The sequence below is a fragment of the Dryobates pubescens genome, chromosome 14 (assembly GCF_014839835.1).
Source record: "Dryobates pubescens isolate bDryPub1 chromosome 14, bDryPub1.pri, whole genome shotgun sequence".
Classification (NCBI taxonomy): domain Eukaryota; kingdom Metazoa; phylum Chordata; class Aves; order Piciformes; family Picidae; genus Dryobates; species Dryobates pubescens.
The window spans coordinates 27,645,750-27,656,761 of record NC_071625.1 but is presented as its reverse complement, the minus strand read 5'-3'; positions in this window follow the sequence as shown (position 1 = coordinate 27,656,761).

Below are 11,012 nucleotides of genomic sequence, written 5' to 3'. Positions count from 1 at the left end.
AGAGCTCCAGCTGTGGTCTCAGCAGAGTGGAGCAGAGGGGCAGAATCCCCTCCCTGGCCCTGCTGGCTATGCCGCAGGTCACCCTGCAGGCATCCCCCTGCTGCCGGTGCTGGCTGCCGGCTGCCGGGGAGGTGAAGAGCAAAGCACAGCCGAGCCGCAGGGTGGTGAGGGATGGCGCGGCCGCGGCGCTGCCCGAGGGCGAGCTCGGAGCTGGAGCCGCCAGCGCTGGAAGCGAGAGCGGCAGAAGCGGTCCCGACACAGCTTGTCACTGCAGCGGCACCCGGGCCGCTCCGAGGGCGCCGTGGCCAGCAGGTGGAGAGAGCTGATTCGGCGCTGCTCTGCTCAGACCTCACCCGCAGTGCTGCGTCCAGCTCTGGGGCCTCCAACACAGGAGAGACACGGACCTGATGGAGGGGTTCCAGAGAAGGGCCACCAAGACGCTCAGAGGGCTGCAGCACCTCTGCTGTGGAGACAGGCTGAAAGAATTGGAGCTGTTCAGCCTGGAGAGGAGAAGGCTCTGGGGAGACCTTAGAGCTGCTTTTCAGTATCTGAAGGGGACCTACAGGCAGGCTGGGGAGGGACTGTTTAGGAGGGTCTATGGGGATAGGATGAGAGGCAATGGTTTGAAACTGGAGCAGGGCAGAGTTAGGCTGGGCGTCAGGAGGAAGTTCTGCACAGTGAGAGTGGTGAAATACTGGAACAGGCTGCCCAGGGATGTGGTTGAGGCCCTGTCCCTGGAGATCAGCCTGGATGTGTCCCTGTGTAGCCTGCTGTAGCTGGAGGAGTCCCTGCTGACCCCAGTGCAATCTGTGAACCTGTGGATCACAAACCTGAGCTTCAGGTGCAGGACAGTGGCTGTGGTGCAGACCCACAGCCAGGGAGCAGCCAATGCTTCCTCTCTGCTGCATGGTGCCTCAGCTCCCTGCTGCTCAACCCCCCCTTGAATCTGGCACACCTGGGCCACCAGCCAGGCAGCTGCAGCAGGCCTGCAGGAACATGTAGCCCAAAACAGACTGGGACCACCCTGGGATTGTCTTTACCTGCAAGGACTGGAACTGCAAGAGAGAAACTGGAAACAGCTAAAGGAGGTGGCCTCAAGTCGCCTTAATTCCCCACTTCCAACCCCCAGGTAAATCCCCAGGTGGCTTTGGATGCTCCCCCCCCTCACCCACCTCCTCCCCAGCAGTCACAGCAGGCTGGCAGCCAGACCACAGCTGTGGCCCAGGCTGGAGAAGCATTGTGGCAATTGAGCTCCTGTGCTTTCCAGCAACTGCTCTGCATTTGTACCACTGTGCACAGCCTGCAGCAGCTGGCACCAGCTGAGGGCCATCCTTAGTGACAGCCTAGGTAGCAACAGGGGGGGGGAAAGCAGCGCTGCTGCAGGGCAGGGGGCTTCAGGACAAGGTGCTGCAGGGCAAGGGGCTTCAGGAGATGCTGAGGGGCAGGGGGCTTCAGGAGGAGGTGCTGTGGGGCAGGGGGCTTCAGGGCAGAGGGCTTCAGGACAAGGTGCTGTGGGGCAGGGGGCTGAGGGACAAGGTGCTGAGGGGCAGGGGGCTTCAGGGCAAGGTGCTGCGGGGCAGGGGCTGTGCTGAAGGCAGGCAGTGACTCTCCTCCCTTCCGGGGGCTGCTGCAGCAGGAGGGATGAGCTCAACAGAGCAAACCTCACTTCTCCCAGCCCTTTGTAACCCAGGGGGTCGGCCTTTACTGCCTCACCAGCTAAAAACCGATTGGAAGGTGGGCAAAGGCTTTGTTCCTATTGCTTTCCTGCTCCACCTGTGATCCTTTGGCTGCTGAGATGCTCCAGGGATTCTCTTAGGGAGAAGCCGATCAGTTAATTGCCTGGAGGCTGCTCTCATTGGCAGGGGAAACTAAACAAGCTGCGTCCTGGGGGTGGATTTTATGCCCTCTGAACGATGGGGACTATGGCTGGTGATCAGGGCTTTTCTTGGAAGCTTCTTTCAGCGGTGGTTTGCATGCTGAAGTGGGGAGCAGGCAGCAAGCCTTTTTCCAGACAACTTCTGTTCACGTGTGGAGTGTTAGGACCAGCAACTCTATCATCTCCAGCATGTTCTTCCCTCCTGCTGTTTGGTTTGTTGTACTCTAAGGACCATCATAGCTGCAGGGGGAAGAAAAGCTCCAGCGAGGTAACTCTTGGGCTGGGTTCAACTTTCAAAGTTAAGGTTTCAGAGCTTGCAAAGCTTTAGCAGCTCCTTGAAGAGCTTTTCAGGGCCATTAAAGCTTGCAACACCTTTGGGAGGGGAGTTAGCAGCTTACCATTGCTTTGGAGTTGTAGAGCTAGGCACAATAACAGGCAGAGACTCAGCAGACAAAGAGTAGAGTCATGGCTGAAAGCAGGTTGAGGACAGCCAGTGCTACAATGGCAAGTGGTTCTAAGGCTCGGGCAACCCTCTCCAGCTCATCTGCATGCCACAGGCTCCTCGGGTAATGCTGGTTTCTGGGAGCTGCCAACACACAGTCAGTGAAAGACCTGGTGGCAGGAAGCTTCTCTCCACAGACCAAGATTTCTCAGCTCTTTAATCACATTGCATTTTAGAATCTGATTGTTGCTGAGCAGGTCCTGTTGTTCCACACCCACCACAGGCTTTTGATACCAAAGAGCTTTTGAAGATACTCAATCATTGTTAGTCAGCAAAGGACTTCTAGGGAGGTCATTCTGCCCTGTACTCAGCACTGGTTAGGTCACACCTTGAGTCCTGTGTCCAGTTCTGGGCTCCTCAGTTCAAGAGAGTTGTTGAGGTGCTGGAAGGTGTCCAGAGAAGGGCAACAAAGCTGGGGAGGGGTCTGGAGCACAGCCCTGTGAGGAGAGGCTGAGGGAGCTGGGGTTGCTTAGCCTGGAGAAGAGGAGACTCAGGGGAGACCTTCTTGCTCTCTCCAACTCCCTGAAGGGAGGTTGCAGCCAGTTGGGGGTTGGTCTCTTCTCCCAGGCAGCCAGCCCCAGAACAAGAGGACACAGTCTCAAGCTGTGCCAGGGGAGGTTTAGGCTGGATGTTAGGAGGAAGTTCTTCCCAGCAAGAGAGATTGGCCATTGGAATGTGCTACCCAGGGAGGTGGTGGAGTCACCATCCCTGGAGGTGTTTAGGAAGAGCCTGGATGAGGCACTTGGTGCTATGGTTTAGTTGATTAGATGGTGTTGGGTGATAGGTTGGACTCGATCTCAAAGGTCTTTTCCAACCTGGTTAATTCTACTCTACTCTACTCTAATCTGTACTTTCTCCATGCTCCTGTCATGTTTGGGTTTGTGTTTGTTTAGTTCTATTTATATCCAATCAGAATTTTTCCCTCTGCAGCTCACATCTGTCACTTCTCATCCTTTTGCTGTGCACCTCTGACCAACAGACCCCAAATCAGGGCTCTGGCCTCCCCTTTATGCAGCAAAGGGTTGCATGCAGTTTGGTTTTCACACCACTGCTAGCAGGTGAGGAGAGTTACTACCTGCTCTGGTGAGGTGGAGCAGCGAGGGGAAGGACAGGAACTGGAAGTTATGAAAGGAAACGAATGGAGAAATGATGAATAAATGACTGGATGAAGAAATGAATGATGAAAGAAATGAAGAAATAAATGAATGAATGAAGAAATGAGTAAAGGAATGAAGACATTAATAAAGGAATGAAAAAATGAATAAGGAAATGAAAGAAATGAAGGAAGAAAGAAATGAAGGAAGAAAGAAATGAAGGAAGAAATGAAGGAAAGAAGAAAGAAATGAAGGAAGAAAGAAATGAAGGAAGGAAGGAAGAAAGAAAAGAAGGAAGGAAGGAAGAAAGAAATGAAGGAAGGAAGGAAGGAAGAGATGAAGGAAGAAATGAAGAAAGGAAGAGATGAAGGAAGGAAGAAATGAAGGAAAGAAGAAAGAAATGAAGGAAGAAAGAAATGAAGGAAGGAAGGAAGAAAGGAAGGAAGGAAGAACTGGATAAAGGAATGAAGAAATGAATGAAAAAAGAATGAAGAAAAGGAGAAATTAATTAATAAAGAAATGAATTAATCAATGAAGAAATGAATGAATCAATGAAGAAAGAAATGAAGAATTTAATAAAGAAATGAAGAAATAAAGAAATAAATGAAGAAATAAATGAAGAAATGACTAAATGAATAAAGAAATGAAGAAATGAATGAAGAATTTAATAACAAAATTAATGAAGAAATGAACGAAGGAAGGAAGGAAGAAATGAATGAATCATGAAATTAATAAAGGCAAGAATTAAGCAAGGAAGAAATGAACAAAGAAATGAAGAAAAGGATAAAGAAATGAATGAAGAAATGAAGAAATTAATGAAGAAATAAATGAATGAAGAAATTACTAAAAGAAGGAAGGAAGGAAAAAATGAATGAATCATGAAATTAATAAAGGAAAGAATGAAGCAAGGAAGAAATGAACAAATAAAGAAATGAAGAAATGCATAAAGAAATGAATGAAGAAATGAAGAAAGAAACAAATAATTTAATGAAGAAATGAAGAAAGACATTAAGAATTTAATAAAGAAATGAATCAAGAAATAAAGAAATGACTAAATGAATAAAGAAATGAAGAAATGAATGAAGAATAAATGAATGAAGACATGAACAAAGGAAGGAAGATATTAATGAATCATGAAATGAATAAAGGAAAGAATGAAGGAAGAAATGAACAAATAAAGAAATTAAGAAAAGGATAAAGAAATGAATGAAGAAATTAATGAATAATGAAATGATGAAGGAAAGAATGAAGCAAGGAAGAAATGAACAAATAAAGAAGTGAATGATGAAATGAAGAAAGAAACAAAGAATTTAATGAAGAAATGATTGAAGAAATGAATGAAGAAATGAAGAAATGAATGAAGAAATGAAGAAATGGATAAAGAAATGAAGAAATGGATGAAGAAATAAATGAATGAAGAAATGAATGAAGAATTTAAGAAATGAAGAAATGAATGAAGAATAAATGAATGAAGAAATAAAGGAAGGAAGGAAGGAAGAAATGAATGAATAATGAAATTACTAAGGGAAAGAATGAAGCAATGAAGAAATGAACACATAAAGAAATGAAGAAATGAAGAATTTAATAAAGAAATGGAGAAATAAAGGAATGAATGAAGGAGTGAAGGAATGTATGAAGAAATGAATGAATAAAGAAATGAATGAAGAAATGAATGAGGCAATGAAGGAATGCACAAATAAAGAAATGGCTAGAGAAATGAACTGCCAATGACATCCATGAGTTTGGGGTGCCCCCATTAGGCTAAAGGGTTCCAGGTTTTCGTTGAGGTAGGAAGCACAAACTCTGTTCCCATCAGGGCATCCCAACTCCTTGCCAGATCATCGTCCATCCTCTTGGCTGGATGAAGCGAGGCAACACAAAATGTGTTGATGAAAGCCTCCATTGTGCTGCACATCTACAGGGCCTTTAAATGTCTACAAGGCATCCTTCCCCCCCAAATGGGCTCTGTAGCACACAATCAGGGAATCAGCCAGCTTGGAAAAGACCTCAGAGACCATCAAGTTGGTGCTGCAGGTTTTCAAACGCTTCCACGTTTCCAGTGCTTCACAAGCAGAGGCTGAAAGCTTGGAGATGCCAGCTGAGAGGAAGCAATCCCTTCACCAGGGACTTCATTTGCCAAGAAATAAAAGGTGAGACTTGGGAATCACAGGGTCCATGAGGAGGAGAACACCCTCCTTCCTTTCACCAAACTTGAGGGTTCTTTCATAGCTGTATTGAGTTCCAGCCCTGATTTCTGCACCTTGTCATCTCCACCTGCCTCGCTCACTCAGCAGGCCCTGGTGTTCTTTGGCTTCTCCACCTGACTATATCCCATCTTAGCCTTTGTCTGCCCAGTCTCAGAGCTCCCTCTTATCTGGCCATCTCCTTGCTGCCCTAGGTCCCCTCCCTCTTCTCTCTCTGTGCCTGTCCTGATCTCACTGCTTTCCTTATCCTGTAACACCCTGGGGTAGGTTTTTCTGCTCTGACCTAGTTCTTTTTCCTCCTTGAGGCAGATGGGATGTTGGTAGGCTGATTTAGCATGCAGATGAGACAGCTCCTTGCTGTCAGCTGCTGCATTTGTGCCCTGCCCAGCAGAGAGCAACTGGAAGAAGCAAGACTTACAGGAGGAACCCCTTGGAACGACCCAAGGCAGGCTGCATTTAGTGGGGCCTGACCACAGGTAAAAGCGACGAGGGAATGCAGCTTGCTCAGCCTGCTGAAACCTAGCAGCTCAGAGTCTTGCACAAGCCTGGTGTGGAAGAAAGCAGGAGGCATTTTAGCTGCTCAGAAGCAAGCAGTTGTCACCACACACATTCCTAGTGCCTGTTCTGCCAAATATTTATAAACTGGTGCAGAGCCCAACAGGAAGAGCCAAAACCAAGCTAATACTGAAGTCATCCTTTTCCCTCCCATCTCTTCTCACCTCTATTTTAAGTCCTAATCCACAACATGAAGGCAAGCAGGCAATTCAGCAGAAGGGTTTCCAGCTCTGTAATAAGGACACAACAGTTTTCTCCTACACACAGTCTTAGGAATGGATCATCCATTTCTGCTGGGGCTTTTGACCCATCACGTACAGAAAGCAACCTGGCAGCAGGAAACTGATAAGGGAGAAATTAAACCCAAACAGGGCAAGTTTCACAGTGAAAAAACACCCAAAGGAAAGAATGAGGAAAGCTGTGCAGGGGGAAGTTCTGTCCAGCTTTGGTGTTAGAAGTACTGCCAACACCTTCTACATCTGTACAGACAGGCTGAGAGAGTTGGGGCTGTTCAGTCTGGAGAAGAGAAGGCTCCGAGGACACCTTCTTGTGGCCTTCCAGTATCTGAAGGGGGCTACAGGAAAGCTGGGGAGGGACTTTTGAGGGTGTCAGGGAGTGACAGGACTGGGGGGAATGGAGCAAAACTAGAAATGGGTAGCTTGAGATTGGCTGTTAGGAAGAAGTTGTTCCCCATGAGGGTGGTGAGAGACTGGCACAGGTTGCCCAGGGAGGTGGTGGAAGCCTCCTGCCTGGAGGTGTTTGCAGCCAGGCTGGATGTGGCTGTGAGCAACCTGCTGTAGTGTGAGGTGTCCCTGGCCATGGCAGGGGGGTTGGAACTGGCTGATCCTTGAGGTCCCTTCCAACCCTGACAATTCTCTGATTCTAACTTCCATATATCAAACATGCCACTAGCATGAGCAACTCACTGAAGTTCATCTACTTAATGATTTGGGCACCTAATCCAGATCCCAAGTTTGCAAGGCTTTGGCTAAGCCTGGGCTCCTGCACAGAGCTGTGTTGGTAAGTGAGGCAGTACAGACCCATGTGTGTCCAAAGCAGCTACAGGACAGAAAGAGCACTGTACCAAAGGCAGCAGCTACCAGCTGGAGGGAGGACTTTTCAGGCTGTATTTCTATTGCTGAGCAAATTCCAACCCTCCTTGAAAAGTTCTCACTGTTACACAATTCACACTCCAGAAAACTGAAGCCAAGGCAGTCCTAATGAAGATAGAAAACACCCCAAAGCCCCTAGCTTGCAGGGGCACAGGCTTTTGTCACACTGCCTGACATCTTGCCTGTTTGGGAGGAAATTCATTGGTGGAGAATGAAGAGCATCTGTTGTCAAGTGGCTGTATAGCAAACACAGGAGCACAGGAAGGACTCAGGTTGACATCAAGGCTGAGAAGAGGCTGAAAGCAGCAGCAGGTGCTGATGCTTCTAGACAGACAAATTTCCTTCTCATTAGCTGAGATTTCCACATGTTCTTCCCCTTTGCTCTGGTGAGACCTCACCTCCAATCCTGCACCCAATCCTGGTGTCCCCAGCAGAAGAAGGACACAGAGCTGTTGGAGTGAGTCCAGAGGAGGCCACAAAGATGATCCAAGGGCTGGAGCACCTCTGCTGGGAGGAGGCTGAGGGAGCTGGAGGTGTTCAGCCTGGAGAAGAGAAGACTCTGGGGGGACTTTAGAGCTGCCTTCCAATAGCTGAAGGCTGGAGAGGCACCTTTCATTATGGGTGTCTAGCAACAGGACTAGGGGGGATGGTTTTAGCTGAGGGAGAGCAGGGTTAGACTGGATCTTGGGAAGAAATTTTTCAGTCTGAGGGTGGTGAGACAATGGAGCAGGTTGCCCAGGGAGTTTTGGGATGTCCCCTCCCTGTAGGTGTTCAAGGCCAGGTTGGATGAGGCCCTGAGCAGCCAGGTCTAGTTGAGAGGCATCCCAGCCCATGATCTCTGAGACCCCTTCCATCCTAAGCCATTCTATGATTGTATGGTGATGGAAAGCCAGCTGAAAGGTAGCAGCAAGCAACACACCCAGCCAGGAAATTGCTAGCAGAATTCCTGCAAGCTGGTGTGCTCTTCAGTATTAGTTCCCTAGGCCCTGACTTGCAGTGCTTGTGCAAACAGGTGCTGCCCCTCACCAGTGGAACACTGTGGCAGGCAAGCCCTGCAAGTACCTGAAGCCTATAAAAGCAGCCTTGCTTTTGTACCAAGCCACAGCACACAAGGCCTGGTTAGAAGCAGCTTTTCAACCCAGCTGATTCTTCAGTTACCCTATAAAGCCAAGAGTGGTTTCCCTCATTGTTCTGTATAGCCTTCCCAGCTCTTCTAGCCACAAACACATCATTTCTTTAAGCCACACATAAACAACCCTGATTTACATCAATGGAAAGCACATGAAAGAGCTACTGTCCTTCTGTGTGCCACTAGCCTGCAAGGGCTGGAGTCTCTCACTGCAAATTCCTGGGGCTAACCCCAAGCAGCTGTCAAAGCTTGTTCCATGTCTGGCCCTTGAAGAAACCCCTGAGAGCTTATTCCATTACAGAATCACTCAGCCACCATTGGATACCTTTTCTGAGCCAGCTGATGAGTGAAAGAACTTCACTGTATCTGAGAAGGACAGGTCCTAAACTGGACTTGATGTCAGCCTCCTCTCAGAGTGCAAGCTGGATCAGCTGCCACACACCCTTGTCTGCCACCCAAAGCCTCTTCTGCAGCTCCTCATCTGACAGTGAGTGGAGATCCAATTCAGATTGCTATTCACAGGCTGCATTGGTTTGGAAGGGAGCCTCAAAGGGCATGCTGGCCAACCCCCCTGCACTCAGCAGGGACTCCTCCAACTAGAGCAGGCTGCACAGGGCCACATCCAGTCTGACCTTGAATGTCTCCAGGGACAGGGCCTCAACCACATCCCTGGGCAGCCTGTTCCAGTATTTCACCACTCTCACTGTGCAGAACTTCCTCCTGATGGCCAACCTGAATCTGCCCTGCTCCAGTTTCAATCCATTGCCTCTCATCCTATCCCCACAGGCCCTTCTGAACAGTCCCTCCCAGCCCTCCTGTAGGTCTCTTTCAGATATTGAAATGCAGCTCTAAGGTCTGCCTGGAGCCTTCCATCCTCTAGGCTGAACAGCCCCAATTCTCCCAGCCTCTCTTCATAGCAGAGGTTCTCCAGCCCTCTGATCATCTTGGTGGCCTCCTCTGGACCCACTGTCTGGTCCATGTCTCTCTTGTGTTGGAGGCCCCAGAGCTGGATACAGCACTGCAGGTGAGGTCTCAGCAGAGCAGAGCAGAGCAGGGGGGCAAAATCACCTCCCTGGGCCTGCTGGCCACACAGCTTTTGATGCAGCCCAGGTTATGATTTGCCTTCTGGGCTGCAAGTGCTTATTGCTGGGTCACATCCAGGTGCCAAATGATCCAGGGTCACCATTCCAACCAAAGAAATGTGAGCCAGGATGGGTAAAAGCTGAATCAACAAAAGCAGTCCCATGAAACCAGTTACAACTCCCCCTCCTGCAATAGTCATAAAATGATCACCTGCCACCCCTTCAGGGCTGGTCTCAGCTGAGAACATGCAGCCTGTTCCTCTCTTTGGCAGACAGGATGCCAGGCACCAGAAGGGACAGAATTTGTCCCAGATCTACTCCTCCCAGCTAAGAGCTGGCAAGCAATGCAACACTGATTGCTGGATCTGAAGGCTGGGTGACAACACTCCCTGCCCAGTGTGACTCAGAGCCCTGCAGCAGCCATTCCCTAACAGCACCCTCAGCAAGTCTGTGGTGACACCAAGCTGTGTGGTCCTGTGGAGGGAAGGGATCCACCCAGAGGAACTTGGGACAGGCTGCAGAGCTGGGCCCAAGTCAACCTCATGAAATTCCACAAGGCCAAGTCCTACAGCTGGGTCAGGGGAATCCCAAGCACAAATCCAGGCTGGGTGAGGAGTGGCTCAAGAGCAGTGTGGAGGAGAAGGCCTTGGGGGTGTCAGTTGGTGCCAAACTCCCCAGGAGCCAGCAGTGGTCCCTGGCAGCCCAGCAGGCAGCTGTGTGCTGAGCTGCAGCCAGAGCAGGGAGAGCAGCAGCACAGGGAGGGGATTCTGCCCCTCTGCTCTGCTGAGGTCCCACCTGCAGCACTGCCTCCAGTTCTGGTGCCCCCAGCATAAGAGGGACCTGGAGCTGCTGAATGGGGTCCAGAGGAGGCCACTGAGATGATCAGAGGGCTGCAGAACCTCCCCTGCCCTCAAAGAAGAAGAAAAATACAGCCAGAAAAAAAATGCACCATGACAACTATGCAACAAGTGGCCTTAAAAGGGGGTTAGCTAAATGAGGTGAGTTTGTACTCTGTGTCTGAGAAATAAAGGCTTTTATTTTCCCAAGTAAAAGCAGCAGGGAGAATTTCAGAACATTCTGACACTGTATCAAGCTGTGCTCCCAGAAGCTGAGACCTCAGGGGCTGCTGCTCTGTGTTTCACTAAACTGTCCACTCCAGGGAACAAACTTGCACCTGGTTGTACAGCCACAGCCAGGCAGATGTCACTTTGCCTTGCCCAACCAAAACACCACCCAGAGGCGTGCTACCAGCACAGACATGTCCACAGCACTGCCTCAGGTGGCTGAGGAGCTGCCAGCACTGCTGGCAAGAAATCATTCTGTTCATAATGCACAGCCAAAGTAGACAGAGACAGCAGTGTGAATCAAAAGCAGCTCGCTGATGGTGATCCCACAGGCACAGGAGACTGGAAAGCAAAGGCAGCTTTAACAACCTGTGCTATAATTACAGCAGGTGTG